Raw genomic sequence first — 15,903 nt, 5'->3', positions numbered from 1 at the left:
CTTAACTACACACTCTGGGTACCCACCCTCCAGACACCTCTTAACTACACACTCTGGGTACCCACCCTCCAGACACCTCTTAACTACACACTCTGGGTACCCACCCTCCAGACACCTCTTAACTACACACTCTGGGTACCCACCCTCCAGACACCTCTTAACTACACACTCTGGGGATCCACCCTCCAGGCGCCTCTTAACCACCTCGGCTAAGCAGAGGCCCAACCGATCCTCTCGCACCATCTCCAGTATTCCCAGATCCTCCACTGGAGGCAGAATCACCCAAGGAGTCTCAATGACAAATCCAGCATAGGACTAAATGTCCTCCCTCTGAAACCTACCTCTCCCAGGGTGTCCCCCACCCACCCAAAGATCATGATCTCCCTCCCACAGTGTTCCCAGCACCCCAACAACACCTCTTTTGTAGGGTCAAACACCCATGTCCCTGCAAATTTACACAGTAATTAATCAACAATTGCCTTCTCCTCAAAGACGACACCCAGAAACCTAAAAACCTCAACCTTATCCAAAGTCCTCCCATACAACTGAACTTCAACCTCATCACCCACCTTCCTCCTTGTGAAAATTACCACCTTTGTCTTTTCCACTGAAAACCTAAAACCCCACTGTCTTGCCCATGTTTCTACCGCTTCCTGAACCTTCTTGACAACATACTTCACTACCCCTCTTCCACAGTGCCCCATCTTCAGCATACAGCGACCTACATACACCCTGCATACTTTCCCCTCAAATTGTTCAAAAAACGTTTTTAGACACTTCTCTTAACCTTATTGAATGATTTTTTCAGGATCCAAACGTATGGCCTCTTTGTCATAATACTCCTGAATGTACCTGTCTTTGCTCTCTTGATCGGCGGCTGATGCAGGATAACCCAAAGCCATCAGCTTGCCTCTCAAGAAAGTCTTGATATACTCTTTTCTGGCAATGTTCCACATTTCATAGATTTTAGCCACAATGTAATCTTTCTCTAGAGCCTTATTGAACTCTGTAACCCATACACCTGTCAGAGATCTCTCTTCATCAGAATGATCACAGGGATGTTGCTGATTATTGATGTCACTGCATGTGTGACAAAGAGAAAAGAAAAGCTTCCCATTAGGACCATGGGTTGGTAACACTGGAAGAAACAAACCCCAAGGAGGGTAAACTGTTGCCTTAATCAGACCGAAATAGTTTTAGGGCAAGTCAAAGTCACTATGAATGATTTCAGGATGGCCCAGAGGAAAATGGTATTTGCTCATGACATGAGGATAAAGGGATGTAAAGTCACTGTACTCCATGGCTTCATCCTCTTGGGCTAAATGCCTTAAAGTCAAAGCATTGGTGCGACCACAAAATAATGCATTTCTGGGGGGCCAAAATTATCCATAAATTGAACCTGAGGGTCAGACCTTTTCAAGTGAGCCAACTCATGCTCCCACAAAACCACCACTTTCAGACCATAATCAGCCCGTAAGGATTTCTGTTTGTCTTGGAACTCTAGATACATGTCACCAAAGCTCTTTTGGGTTAAAGCACACATTTCCTGTGGCGAAAAGCAGGATGTACATCTGAGAAAGAAACATCCATTGTATTTAAAAGCTGTCTCAACACCGTCGATGACTGCATAACCATCTACATGATAAGGGCCAAACTTTTTACACCCCCCTTCAAGGCATGCTGAATACAGATCAGCCAGGTACTCCAACCATTGGATGGAACCACTAGAATGTGTGTACTGCCTTCTATAGTTATCAGGTGAGAGATTGGCTATAGATTCCTCAATCATAAAATGAGTATGATAGGTTTTCATGCAAGTTGATGTAATAGTTATACAACTCAAGGGATCAACGCCTGCGTCATTGATTCATTCCTCTCTGAACTTAAGAAAACCTTCACGCAAGATAACCACATCATTGTGACAATACATTTCCATCTCTTTATGAAAATCAAAGGTCTCATGATGGACTGCCTCATACCATGTCATAAGCTTCTCTCTCTCTTTGACGGTCATTTGATCAGCTCCATACATTTCAGGACCGGAGTAAGGACCTATGAAATTGAGATTCTCCTCAGAGTTGAAAAAATTTGGAAACCAACCTTTAACAGCCGTTTCAAATTGGAAGCTTCAGCCATTTGAGAGAGTTTCATGGGAAGAAAGCTAAGACTGTCAATATATCATTGATCAGATACATGATCAGTAAAACACAACACCTTGCTTCCTTGTGTTATAAGAGTGGGAGTTACGCCTTGCACAACTAAGGGGTTTAAAAGAAGGTAGGAGTCATAACCTCTTGAATTATGGGCTATGAAAGTGTACTTTCTATATTTTTTTTTCTGAAAGTGTTTTAAAAAGAGGGGGGCACAGTCCTGTCCCTGAGACATCCACTTTTTACCCTCAAAGGACATGATGGACACAAATACAGGCAGGTGAAAACCTGTTGAGTCATTCTGTCATGTTTCAAAGTCATACTTAATTTTTTTTCTGATGGCTTCTCTTCATTCAAAGATTGGACCTTTTCGTGGACCTTTTCAAATACACCAACGTCATCCAAAAGCCCTTTACATATTGGACAACGTTTTCTGCTACATTTATGTGGTTCAGGGTTATTCATTTTGAGATTATAATTACCCTGGCATAAGGGACATCTCTTATTGATGCCACACCAACTGTCAAAATTACCTGTCCCTGGATGCCATAAGGCCAACTTGTGTTTTTCATAGCAGTAAGCTGAACAACATATATGATTACAGTCACAACACTTTGTGAGCTGCAGGGGTTGATGTGGGCAGTCTTCATCAATGCATACTGAACAGTTATACCGACAGGAGTGCCCTCCTAATCGCGTAAAGCCGGTATGACATGACCGACAGATGTAGGGAGCACCCAAGAATGCCTTAATGTTGTTAATTGTCTTGTACAAACAAAAACTTTGAGGATGGGGTTGTAACGTGTTTTGGAATTTCGAGATTGCCTGCTGTGATAGAGAACCACCACTTTGATGTCGAGTAAGGTTTCAAATTTGTCTATATCAGAAAACACTAAAGTTTCATAAATGCACAAGCCCGCTGCTCTCTGAAGTTCTGTAGATGGGTTATTCCTGGGATTCGGTAATATTTCAGTCCCCAAGATTTTTGAAAGTGGTGGTTCTCCAAAATGAAATGTTAAAAGCTTTTCACAATACATTGGGATGTTCTTTATAATGAATACAAATAATTATTACATTTAAATAATTTGTATCATTAAAAAAAATCTTATTTCTGTCTTACAGCAAGCATTTTGGCTTGTCCCTGAGGTTCTTCCATTAATTTGTACTTAATTAATAAAAATAATTAATAAAATGTGCACAGTGTCTATAATTTTTGGCCATAATGCAAGTATTTATTTGTGTTCTTTGCTTTTGAAAATAACATAAAAAAAAAGCAAGATATTTGATAAAAAACAACTTATAAAGTTAAGTCCCTCAGTCTGAACTCAACCCTGTCACGCCAACCATTCTCCGCCAATAATATTTTAGACTCCACCCATATGTGACATCATTTACAGGAAGATGCATCATTCAGCTCTCTTCAACCATAGACATCATATATAAAGGCTAGATACCTTGTCCGCGCTGTTGGCCAATGGAGGTCGACGTCCGCACATGGCGGCCATCTTGCCACAGGCCGCTCGCTCACTCGTAACATTGTGTTTTATGGTGCATGTACTTTTTAAATAACCATAACTTGCTAAATTTTCTACCGATTTTCAAACAGTTTGGTTTGTTATAAATGTCAGAGCTGAAGTTATGACACTGCATACATATGAACCATTAAAACCATGCACTTCCATATGAAAATATCCTTGAACAGAACCAGATAGGTGTAATGAATATACAAACACAAGGTATTTATGTTAAATCAATGAATAGGCTACTAAAACTCAGTGTACAGAATGGCAACATGACATATAAGCTTTTGTACTATTATAATAAAACATTTTTTTTTCTTTTCTGCCGGATAACAAGCATCTCTGAACTGACCACATTTCAGCCCTCTAGGTCACTTGATATGACTTTAGAAACACAACTGAGCCCTAGCACCAGGTCTTGTGAAGCTGTGTGCAAAAGCAGATCAATATAGAATGAAATTGAGTACTTCAGACCATTATTTGCCAAGATATGGTCATGCGTATTGTAAAATGCCCTATGGAAACTCCCCATAGGACTTTTGGTTAGACAAAATGCTGACAATAAAATGCTTACTGTGTGGCAACCTCTTGATGTGGATGCATAATGAAATAAAATCAAATGAAAGGTAACACTGATGTTACATGTAGACTATTTGGATTGTATGTCAGGGGTTCTGATATAGAATGACTATAAAATAATATGGAATAATTACACAAAAGTCTCTATTTTAAAACTATTATAAAAGTGACATTTATTTGCACACAAAAAAAATATATAGGTACATGATTCCCCTTGACAAATATCCAAAAAAGAAATGTTGATCCAAAAAAGATGAGAATGAAATGAAAAAAAGAAATGCTGTAGAGAGAACTACACTACTGTTGAAGTAAAAGACGACAGTACCTTGAAAACACATACCTTGGGCAAATGCCCTTTGAAAATTTTAAGTTTGTCGAATATTGTTGCTCTGTAAGCTGAGGTTTGTAATTCTGGAGATGTGGTGCAGCCTTAACTTAAAAAACAGGGACACAATACATTTTTATAACATATGGTGGTGGCTGTCTATCCCATACTGCGTCTCGCCGATGTGCTCCCCTAACACAAACAACCTCTGAACCGATCCTTTTTCGGACAATGTAAACAACCTCAAGAAGTTTGATGGGCTGTGATCGTCTGGTACTGCCTGATGACTGCCGAATGACCCACTCTGCTGCCCTGACGACACTCACGGTTTCCTCTGATGGAATCACCAGACCTCCATTGTTTTTTTAAAGTCAGCAGGTGGTAGCTCTGGTCCTTGATGCAGCAGATGCAGCATCTGTCACCAGGCTGGCACGGTAGACATTACACGACAGCTTCTTCAGAGCCTGTCGCACAACAAATCCTGAAATTTGAGTTAGTAACATCATAACTTATAACAATAATAATTAAAAAGCATGGGGAAATTAAGGGAACACTTCTCTTTTTGGACAATCGTGAGATTGTTTTTCTCCAGATTTTGACTATTGGCACTTTTGGTTATAGGAAAAATCGACTTTCAGTTAGCCTTCACCTGAAATGTGCACGAGAGCGTTGTCCACAAGACCATCGAAGTGGACGGGAAGGTAGCTGTGATCATGTACTAGGGCAGGAATGTCAGCAAACGGGGATGGAAGATCTTCTCCTCCTGCTGCAGAGGACATATCTACAGCTGACAGGCTTGTAACTAGCCACCCCCGAATGATCTTTCCGCATAAAATAAGTTGAATGACATTATCATACAATTCAGACTGTATCAGTTATGATACGTTCTGCAAACAAATAGTCAAACACACAGGCATTTTTCTAAATACTCAAAATGGTTTGTGACACTTCCAGGTATTGTGTATGTCTTAGGGTGTATGTCTTCAGAAAACACATTTTACCAAAAGTAAAAAAAAACATATGGACCAACAAACTGAAAACAATACAAGCATTTGCTGACACTGTGTCACTTAGTGTTGCGGCTGGTAAATATAAATTATGAACCCTACCAGATGCTCTGATGGAGTTGAAGAGAAGTTCCAAGTGGTCCTGACTGAACCTGTAGGTCAGGACATATCGCTGTCCTTCAAGCAGCACAGGAACCAACCTGATTGAAAATCATGTGCAACATTTTTCTGGTTAGCAGCTAAACTGTAACGTTAGCTGCCAATGGTCTCACTCAAAGCTTATTGTTATTAGACAACAAATAACTACAACCAAATATTGTAATTTAGACAAAAGATTAGTTGTCATAAAAACCGTCATTGGTGTCAGTAAAACCTTTATAATTGAACAGCTCAATTCTGGTATCTGCCTTGCCAACATGCGCAAGTAAGCATAACTATGCTGCCCGATTAAGTCATTTCTAGAAAACATTTCAACATTTTCAAGCATTCAGAATTATAGCCACGTTAATAACGTTTGTAAAAAACCAAACCGTTTGTAAATCCGTCAAGGTTTCAGCGAGATAAGAGTATGTGTGTTCGTGCTGATCACTCACCTTACATCAGGTACCACAGAGCCCGCCAGGAAGCCTGCCTGTGACAAGATGGCCACCGGTGATGCCGGAAGTGACTGCGCCATGAGACGTCTAGCCTTTATATAAGATGTCTATGTCTTGAACAGCATGGTGCAGAAGAAGGTGAGTGATATTACACTTTTTATACATTTTTTGCTTATCAACTCAACCCCATCACATACAATTAAGATGAAAAATGATGACTTTTTCAAAATGTTATTTTAATCAATAGAAATCAAAAATATACTTATTTCATTGGCTGCCATGTGGCCTACTCTTATACACCACATTAAGAGCAGTGGCCATTTTGAGCAAAAAAACTCAACCCCATCACATATGTCATTGTTTCGGGGTTTAAAACTTTGTGACAGGGTTGAGTTATTCACTTAATTTAATCAATGATTTCAATTTAAAAATTTAATTTCAGTAAATATATTATTACAAAAATCATAACTCATTTTTGTTGTAGATAAAATGTTTGATGTAATGTGTCCACTTAAACTTCAACAGGCATCCTAGTCAGAAATGGCACCCAAATCAGCAGCAGGGAGGCAAAGGCAGTTTTGTGCACGCAGAGATGCTGACCCAGAAAAAAGGCCACAGTACCTTGAGAGAGAGAGGCAGAGATGGAAAAGGAATGTTGAGGCAGGAAAAAATAAAGAAATAGTGACCTAAGTGAGAGAGCACAGCGTCAGAGGCGCAAAGAGTCAAGAGCAGCATACACAAGAAGCAAGGAAAGAAGAGAAGCATTACGAAACATAGGCACTCCACCACAAAGTCCTGAACATATGCCAGAGATGCCACGACAGCCACTGTCAAGGTGAAGTGCAACAGGCAGAAGAATCATAAGTTGAGAGTAGAAAATTAGTTTAGAGCATGTGTAATTGTCTAATGCACGGTTCCCCAAACTAGGGCTTCTAAACCCATGGGGTATGTGAAGGAACTGTAGGGGGATCTAGTTGATGAAAAGCTAATAATTAATAAAATCGTAAAATTAAAATAAATCACTTGCTAAAAATATTTAAATATTTAATTTGTTTATCTGTATGCCATGTGACTATTAACCAACATCAGAGAATCAGGGGGTTCTTCATATCAATATTTGAGGTCAAGGGGGTTCGGCTAACAAAAAAAAGTGTTTAATGTGACATACTCAGCATTAAAGCATTTCTTGCTGATTACCACTTGAAATGTTAAGGGATAACACAGTAAAATTTTGGTTTTAGTGAAACATCTAAATAAAAAAAATTCTTACTAAAATAAAAGAGACCACGGACAAACAATTTGGATATTTGTATCTTCCATCACATGCAAATGTGAAAATTATCATATATTTTACATTTGAAGTCATTGAATTGGTATGAGGGACACATTAGCAGTAGATAGATGTTTTATAACAAGTTTTGTTTAAAATCCTGTTTAAACTAATTAAATTCTGTCCGTTACGAGGGTTGAGAAAAAAAGGTGTACAAATCTGAAAATAATAAAAAGTCTTTAATGCCTGAGATGGGAAAATATGATTTTTTGAAGGTTTGATATGTGCCTAATAATGTGGGGTATTAAGAAATGTAATCATATGTAGTTAAAAAATTTAAAAGTCCAAGTTGAAATATTACAGAATCCCAGGAATGACCCAGATATCTTTAGACCTTCTATATCACTAATACCGGGATTCAATAAATGCGCCAGACAAATGGCAAAACATAATTTGTCGTCAGCATTCCGAGGAATAATAAGATATTCCTTTTTGTTGTTAATTATTTCGGATTTCAAGAGTTTCAGCCTTCCTCCTCTGTCCGTCCACACCCTGAGGAGTTCCCAATATTTGCACAATCAGTTCTAGGGTTTTATCGGCTAAGATTGATAAATTGGACTGTTCAAGCCTTTCAAGCATATCCAGAACAACGTTGCTGAATTTGCGATAAACAATATTCACATTTCTATCAACACATATACCCTGTTGATTCACACCTGAATGGGAGGCCTGTGGTTTTAAAGGAGTTGACGGTTCAGGATTTAACTCCGTAATTTGAACACCTGAATGGGAAGCCTGTGGTTCTAAAGGAGTTGGCGGTGTCATGTGAGAAGCTGGTTCAGGATTTAACTCTTTTATTTGACTAATCAGAGCATCATTGTCAGGGTTTGTGTGTAATGCCTCGGGACTCGAAGCAGATGGCTCTAGGATTAACTCATTCATTTGTTCAAACAGCGCTGAATAATCAATTTCTGATGGTTCCGTATCTAAATGTTGTGATGGTGTTATGTTAGAAGTAGGATTTAATGATCTAATTTGATCTATCAAGGCCTTATAATCGTGTTTTGGATCTGGCTTCGGATCCATTTTTCAGATGTTTGCCTATGGGCTATGGAAGCTTGTTTTTCCAGAAACCTTTATCTTGAGGCCTTTGACAGCTTAATAGATCAAGTATACATGTGTGTAACTGATCTTCCCTAGCTTTTACAAACCATGCCGTATTTTTTCTGAAAAACAAATGTGGATCTGCTTCCTCTTCACCATTAGAACTCTCAAACAATGATTGATGAGCACTGCCATCTTGCAGATCTTTGGAGCCTGATACAGCTACATTGTCTGAAAGGATTAAATAGACCTAATTAGAAAAATTTGTATTGCGTTTTACAATATAATATATAACATTTAAGATAATACCATTTCTTACAGCTTTAGCGCTTGGTAGAATACGATCTAGTATTTGTTGTCGGCAATTACGCAGAGAAACAGTTTTGCTGGTTGTATTCTGTGCAGGGCCCAGGAGGACTTCGGGTAAATCTCGGTACGCCTCGTCAGAATCTGTAATTAAACATTTAAAGCGAGAATTTTTAGAATGGGGCATAACATGCTCTTTTATTTTACAGAACAATTAATAATATTCTTACCGTAAGCACCTGCTATGATTTTTTGCTCCTCTGGAGCTTCTCGGTATGCCTCGTCAGAATCTAGAATTACAATTTTTAAAACGATAAATGATTCGTACGTAGAATAATGATTTATTTTTATAAAATTCTTACCGTAAGTAGCAACTTCTTGCAGATATCCTGGATCAGAGCAAGAGCTTGGTTAATAACTTCGATGCACTTGCGCTGAAATCTGAGAAGGAGGAACTTCGGAGAAGGAGGAATAGTCCGAGCGTAGAGTACTTGTGAATTGTCCTGAGAATTGGGATTAGTACCGAAGGGGGGTAGCTGGTCATTTCCATCTTCACCATTAAATTCCTCTATACGCCTGGAAACAACTTGATGTGAGGGCAGATTCCATGGTCTATACCACAATCTTGATTTCGGTGGCGGAGTGTCAGCTGTAAAAACAACATTACAGTTTTAAAAAACAATTAATTATATTGAAATTAAATCAATAAATGAATAAAATCTCACCTATTACATATCTTGATGGAGAGGAAGCGTCTGGAGTTTCGGCCTCTTCTTCAGGCCTTGATTGTGTTAAGTCGATTACTTCTGAATGTATCTGATCAAACGACAGGTCGAAAATACCTATGAGTTAAGAAACCTGTTTAAGAGGCTTTCATCATCATCTTAGTTAAATATAATGTTACATTAGCATCATATTGTACCTTTTAACGTGTTGAAGGAGCAATATCCTTTTGAATTGGCGAGAGATTTTTCTTGAGAGACGTTTTCTTGTGTTCTTCAACGAATGACTGAATGGTAAAGAGAGAATAATGAAACTCTATAACTGTTTTTGGAGACCTGTTTACCTACCTATTTTATTGCTGTTTTGACACTGGGTCATTCAGGTCAAGAGATCCGATCAGGTTTGAGAGAGATGTATGCTAGTGTCAAGCTTGTCATTTTAAATATCCCAACGTTATAGATTAACTCATCTGTTATTCAAATGGCCCCAGCGTTTTAAATGATCTCTTTGTCTAAAAAAGTTGTGAATATTGTAAAGCATAAGAGAAATAACGGCCCAGTCGTCCACGAGGAAGCTAAATATTATTATTAATTTTTTTATTTTATTGAAACATATACATTTACAAAATTTACAAAGGAACAATCATATGCATACAAAAAAATCTTCATTCGTATATCTGTGCATAGACGCCTATGCTTACAAATTGCAAGGGAGAAAAAAAGAAAGAAAAAAAAGAAAAGATCTTAGAAAGAAAGAGACTCATACAAGTTTTCATATAGTTTACAAAGGGACTGATTATCTTTGGATAAGTATTTAATGGATGCTAGATAATTCTTACATTCATTTTTAAAACAAGTTAAAGAGGGTTTACTGTTATTCCACTTGCTTTTATGAATATGATATTTACCCAAGGAAATAATAACGTTTAACATCAATGACATATTTTTAGAGAGACCATCTATATAAATCAAAACCTGAGATACATTTAGTAAAGGAATATCAGTACCAATACTTAGCCAGCTGTAAAGATCTTGCCAGAATTTCAGTGTGACCGGACAAGAAAAAAAATAATGTTCAATGATTTCAGGCTCTTTTGAGCAAAATCCACATAAATCTACTTCAAAACTGAATCTTTTCCGTAAGATTTCAGCAACAGGATAAACATTATTGATGATTCTAAACGGCATCTCCTTTATTTTAGGTATAATTGGCCATTTAAGATAATAACAAAACCTGTTACTGAATGTTTCATTTTCAGTAATCTTTACTTTTGTTGGTGTATTGAAATTGAAAAATACATTTCCAATTACTTTGTTATTGCACTTTTTATCCCAAATGTACAGTTCTCCAATCTTCAACTCAGGCAATCTAACAGATACCTTTGAATATGTAAGCGTGTTCTGTATCATTTGTTTTAGTGGAGTAGGGATTGCTCTACAAACAGTATTAAATTCTGTCACGGCTTTGGGGGTTGGAACAAGGAGGAGCAGGAGAACGACGTGGTAGAAGAATATTTTAATGTTATCCAGTGGAAATATATATATATCGAGCACGAAGCGTCGCACAGCTCTTTGCATAGTCAGAGACAATAATACACAAAGACAGGGGGAGCAGAGGGAACATATATACTGGGGGGAATAATGAGGAGGAGGAACAGGTGCGCTAAACAGGACACAGGTGAAATGTATGATGAGACGGACGGTGGTGTCAGAAGGCCGGTGACGTCGAACGCTGGAGCCCGTCCGCTGCAGGGGGAGGTGAACCAGCAGAGGGCGCAGTTGTCGCAAATTCTCTAAAAGAACCGCAAATTTCTCTATGAAAGAATTATATTGAATAAATTGACCAGCTTCATCTATCAAATCAGCAACAAATGAAACTTTTTTCTCCAACCACTCGTTTGAATAATGATTTCCTATTTAACATAATGGTCGTATTATTCCACAAGGTGGATCTATGAGGTGTGAAGTTTCATTTTCCAGTATTGCAAAATCTGCTTGTGAAAATTTGAAAGCTTAATTGGTAATCTAGAATTCTCAAAATCACATTTTAACAAGAACTCCAGTCCTCCGACTCTCTTGAATACACACTTTGGTATATGAAACCACATTGAATTAGGCTGTGTTAAATATGATTTTATCCAATTCAGTTTGAGTACTCCAATCATGGATTCAAATTCAGTGGCTTTCAGTCCTCCATTTTTATTATCTTTAATCATCTGGGATTTGTTTATATAATGAGTTTTATTTTTCCAAATAAAATTACAAATGACAGAGTTAACCTTTTTTATCAATTTAGGAGAAACATAAAGGGAATAAGATGGGTAAATTAGTTTAGATATGCCTTCTGCTTTAGTCAACAGGATTCTGCCCATAATAGATAAATCTCTCATAAGCCAATGATTAAGAGATTATTTCATACTATTTACTAGTTCTCTTGTATTAGAATTTTTAGATATTGTTAAACCAAGGTATTTTACTTCAGCTTTAATTGGAATGGAATCTATACTTTCCTCATCACACGAATACTAAGGTAACAATTCATTTTTTTTTTTGGTTTAAGCACAGACCCGATGCTCGTGAAAAAAAAGAGATAGTATTCATGGCTTTCTCAATTATAGATTTGTCTGTTAAAAATATTACTGTATCATCATCAAATTGACTGATTCGATACTCATAGCCACAAATGGTTATTCCTTTTAATTGAGGATGGTTGACAATTAAGTAAGCTAGCATTTGAGTGCATAATATAAACAATTTTGAAATAAATTGGACAACCCTGTCTGATTCCACACAAAATTTCTATTCTAGGAGTCATCCCGAGATTGAGGGATATATAACTATAACTAAATATCATTATATAACATTTTAATAACCTTGCAAAACCCTTCTCCAAAGTTGTAAATATAAATTCGTGCTCCACGGTATCAAATGCTTTAAAAAAAATCTATAAATAAAATAAGGCTATCTGATCATTGAATTATAATCGATCATATTAATTAATCTAATGTGATTTTGGATACATCTTCCCTTAATAAATGATGATTGAAACTCCTCAACAAGTTTTCCTAGCACAAGTTTTAGACGATTAGCGTAAACCAAGGCAAATAACTTATAAATCGGTGCATAGTAGAGTTATTGGTCTCCAGTTATCTAAAGATAACAATTGTTTCTTGGGTTTAGGCAGCAAGGTTATTAATCCTGTTTTCATTGTAGGAGATAAGCTCCCTTTCTGAATGTATTCCAAAAATGCATTATATAATAATTTCCTTATATCCTTCCAGAAATGCTTTAAAAATTCTGTTGTTAAACCGTCAATACCTGGTGATTTGGCATTTTTCATTTGTTTTAATGCCACATCTATTTCTGCTATAGTCAACTTGTCATCAATTAAGTTTTTATCATCCTCATTTAGTTTTGGAATATTATCTGAAATATTTTCAAATAAAGAATCACAATCTTCTTTTTTAAATGTATGTATAAAAGTTACGATAGAAAAGCCAAATTTTGTTCTGGATTTCTTTATGATCTTCAATAAGAATATTATTAATCTCAAGCTTATACATTTTTTCTTTGTTTGTTTGTAAATATGATGAACTTTTTTCTCCTTTTTCAATCCACCGGGCTCTTGAGCGGATATAAGCTCCATTTGCTTTTTCTGCATACAACTCTTCTAACTGAGATTGTAACTCTTGAAGTTTTGCTGTGTTTTCAGTTGATACTTGTGGATTAACTGCCAATAAATTTATTTCTCCAATCAATTCCTTTTGTTTTTGTTTTCTCATCATTGATAAAACTTTTCCTGTATCAACGGCTATTATTTTGACCTTAAATTTAAACCATTCCCATTTATTAATGCATGACGTGTCAAGTTTTTCAACCTCTTCATTTAGAGTCATCACCTGTTGACAAAAGCTATCATTATTTAACAAATCATTATTGAATTTCCAAATGTTAGGAGAGAACTGAGGTTCTTTAGAAATGGATAAAGAGAGAGTGACCATACAATGATCCGTAAGTGGGGAAGCTGAAATGATACAGTCTAAAACATCCTTACATAACTCACTAGTAATAAGCCAATAATCTAGTCTTGAGCATTGACCGTTACCTGAGGGGTTGAACCATGTATATTGAATGCTATTCGGGTTAGCTATTCTCCAGTAATCAACCACCTTTGTTGTTGTACACAGATTCAATATCGTGTCATTATACACAGACTGTGTACTTCTTTGGGGTTTTCGGTCTAACCATGAATCAGGTGATATATTAAAGTCTCCCCCCATCACATTTACTGATTTATAAGTTATTTTCCATTCGTTAACCATAATAGCAAGTTTCTCAAACAATTCTCTATTAGCCACTTTGGTATTATAACCGTAAACACATAATAAAAAAAATTGCTTTACGCTTAACACTATTTTTTAACCCCCTGACATTCAAAGATAGAAAAAGAAATAGAGTGTTTAACTGTACCGTACGAACTTTAACATTCTAATATGCAGGAGTGAACATGTTTTCCTTAATAACATTTTAACAAAACCCTACTTCCTTAAATGACTGGTAACTAGCTTATCATCGATAACGTTATCAGATTGTTTCCATCTGATATAATGATAACCTTGAAAAACTTTAACATGAGTCCAGACGTTACCTTTCATGATCAACAGCTATGGGTCAACTCTCAGTCCATCAATGAGTGCATAGCCTTCTTTTAGGAAAGCTCTTTTCCCCTTTTTCCTGGCTTCTTGCACTCTCTTCGCTTCGTGATCTTCCTTTGAAAAATCTTCTTTGAACTGGATGTTCATCTCTTTACATACTCTTGCCTCTCTCGAGCTTTTCAACACTTTGTCACGAACAGTCCGCATTGCGAACTGGATGATCACCGGCCTGGGTAACCTGTTAGTAGCGGCGTCGTTCCTCTTTCCTAAACGATGCACTGTGTCCACTGACCCCCGAAGTTTCTCCACAGACAGCGGAATTACCCGAGTAAGAAATCCAATCACTGTTTCCCTTGTGTCTTCTCTCTCTTTCTGGCAGGCCGATTAGTCTGAGCTCCCATCTTCTCTCATATCTGGCTTACTCCAAACTCAGTTGTTTCAGTGAGCTGTTCTCCTCTCTCAAATCCTTAATTTCCTCTTTCATTCTGTGAATATCTTCTTTGTTTTGTTTAACTGCTTGTGCATTTTCCTCCATTCTTTTTTCAACGTTTTTCATTCTTTGATCTTGCTCGTCAAAACGCTTAATTAAGGTTTGGATTGCACCAAAAATCACTGCGTTTGTGATTTCATCTGCTTGTTTGCTTTTGTCTTTCGCCTTCATTCTTGCTTTCTTGGGGTTCGGGCTGGGCAGCGGTGTGTGTTCATACCTTGCTTTTGTAGTGTCTACCAACATGTTTTCAATTTCTGACTCATCATATGCCTCCGTGAGAGCGGTCAAGTTATAACCATGTTCTGCTAGCCCTGTATCTGCTTGGTTAGTATTAGCCATCTTATTTACACTTGAATTGACAGAGAGTAACTTTATCGCATCAAAAAACTAAAATTCAGTTAATACTGGATGTAATTTCCACACTACTAGTAGGTTTCTTTGCCCGAAATATCGATATTAGGACGTTATTAAACTATTTTATCAGAGCCTGCATGGTTGCTTCCGCTCACTCCGCCATCTTGTCGGAAAGGGGAAGCTAAATCTCTCTTTTTCTTTTTTTTTCTATAAAATTCACTTTTTGCGACGTCACCAATACCCGGACAACCAACTATAATCGAAGCATTAGCAACTTTATAAACCGTACACCCGTATACGGAGATCTTAACTTGAGTATCCTGACTTTGAGATGCCACTCTTACAGCTCTCAGCACTTTGCCGTGTACTTCAAACTCCGTAGAAATGTCTGTACCTCTATTGACTATGCTGAACAAATTTTTACATAGATTATACCACTTGTAAACACCAAGCAATGGTTTAAATGCACCCTGTTCTAAAGCGCTATCGCCTTGAGAATCTGTATGTAGGGGTTCTTTCTTAGTAGAATAGATCTGTAATAGTAAATTGATTGGATCGTAAATATATTTTAAGTTATCACTAGTTTTGATCTCGAAGGTCAAAGCAAAAAATCACTTTTGAAAAATCTCTGTATGCGTTAATCTTCTGGCATCGGGCCAAGCTGTCAGGCCTGGTTCGGGTCGTGCTGAGAATGACAGTTCTAATCCTTGTTTGTCTAGCCATCTGGCTCCAAGCCCACAATCCTTCACAGGCTCTTCTTCCCATAGGAGCCAAATTCAATGATACATGTGTTGAAGTCTAACACTTCCCCGAGTTGGTTTGTTG

The 15,903-nt window shown here is 37.4% G+C and overlaps 1 long non-coding RNA gene across 2 annotated transcripts; it reads right to left on the bottom strand.

Annotated features, from left to right (window-relative positions):
* Positions 1 to 8,662: 8,662 nt before the first annotated feature.
* Positions 8,663 to 15,233, bottom strand: LOC105008179. Of its 2 annotated transcripts, none has more exons than XR_002196436.3 (7): positions 14,228 to 15,233; positions 9,780 to 9,866; positions 9,583 to 9,699; positions 9,220 to 9,506; positions 9,088 to 9,147; positions 8,871 to 9,001; positions 8,663 to 8,782 (listed from the first exon to the last, which is right to left on the bottom strand). It is a non-coding gene; the product is annotated as an uncharacterized LOC105008179 (long non-coding RNA). The 2 variants fall into 2 exon arrangements; XR_827620.4 differs by having other exon boundaries at positions 9,583 to 9,673.
* Positions 15,234 to 15,903: the final 670 nt, after the last annotated feature.

The sequence above is a fragment of the Esox lucius genome, chromosome 11, assembly GCF_011004845.1.
Source record: "Esox lucius isolate fEsoLuc1 chromosome 11, fEsoLuc1.pri, whole genome shotgun sequence".
In the NCBI taxonomy this organism is placed as follows: Eukaryota; Metazoa; Chordata; class Actinopteri; order Esociformes; family Esocidae; genus Esox; species Esox lucius.
The sequence above is the reverse complement of the archived record's forward strand: the minus strand, read 5'-3'. Positions and strand labels throughout refer to the sequence as shown.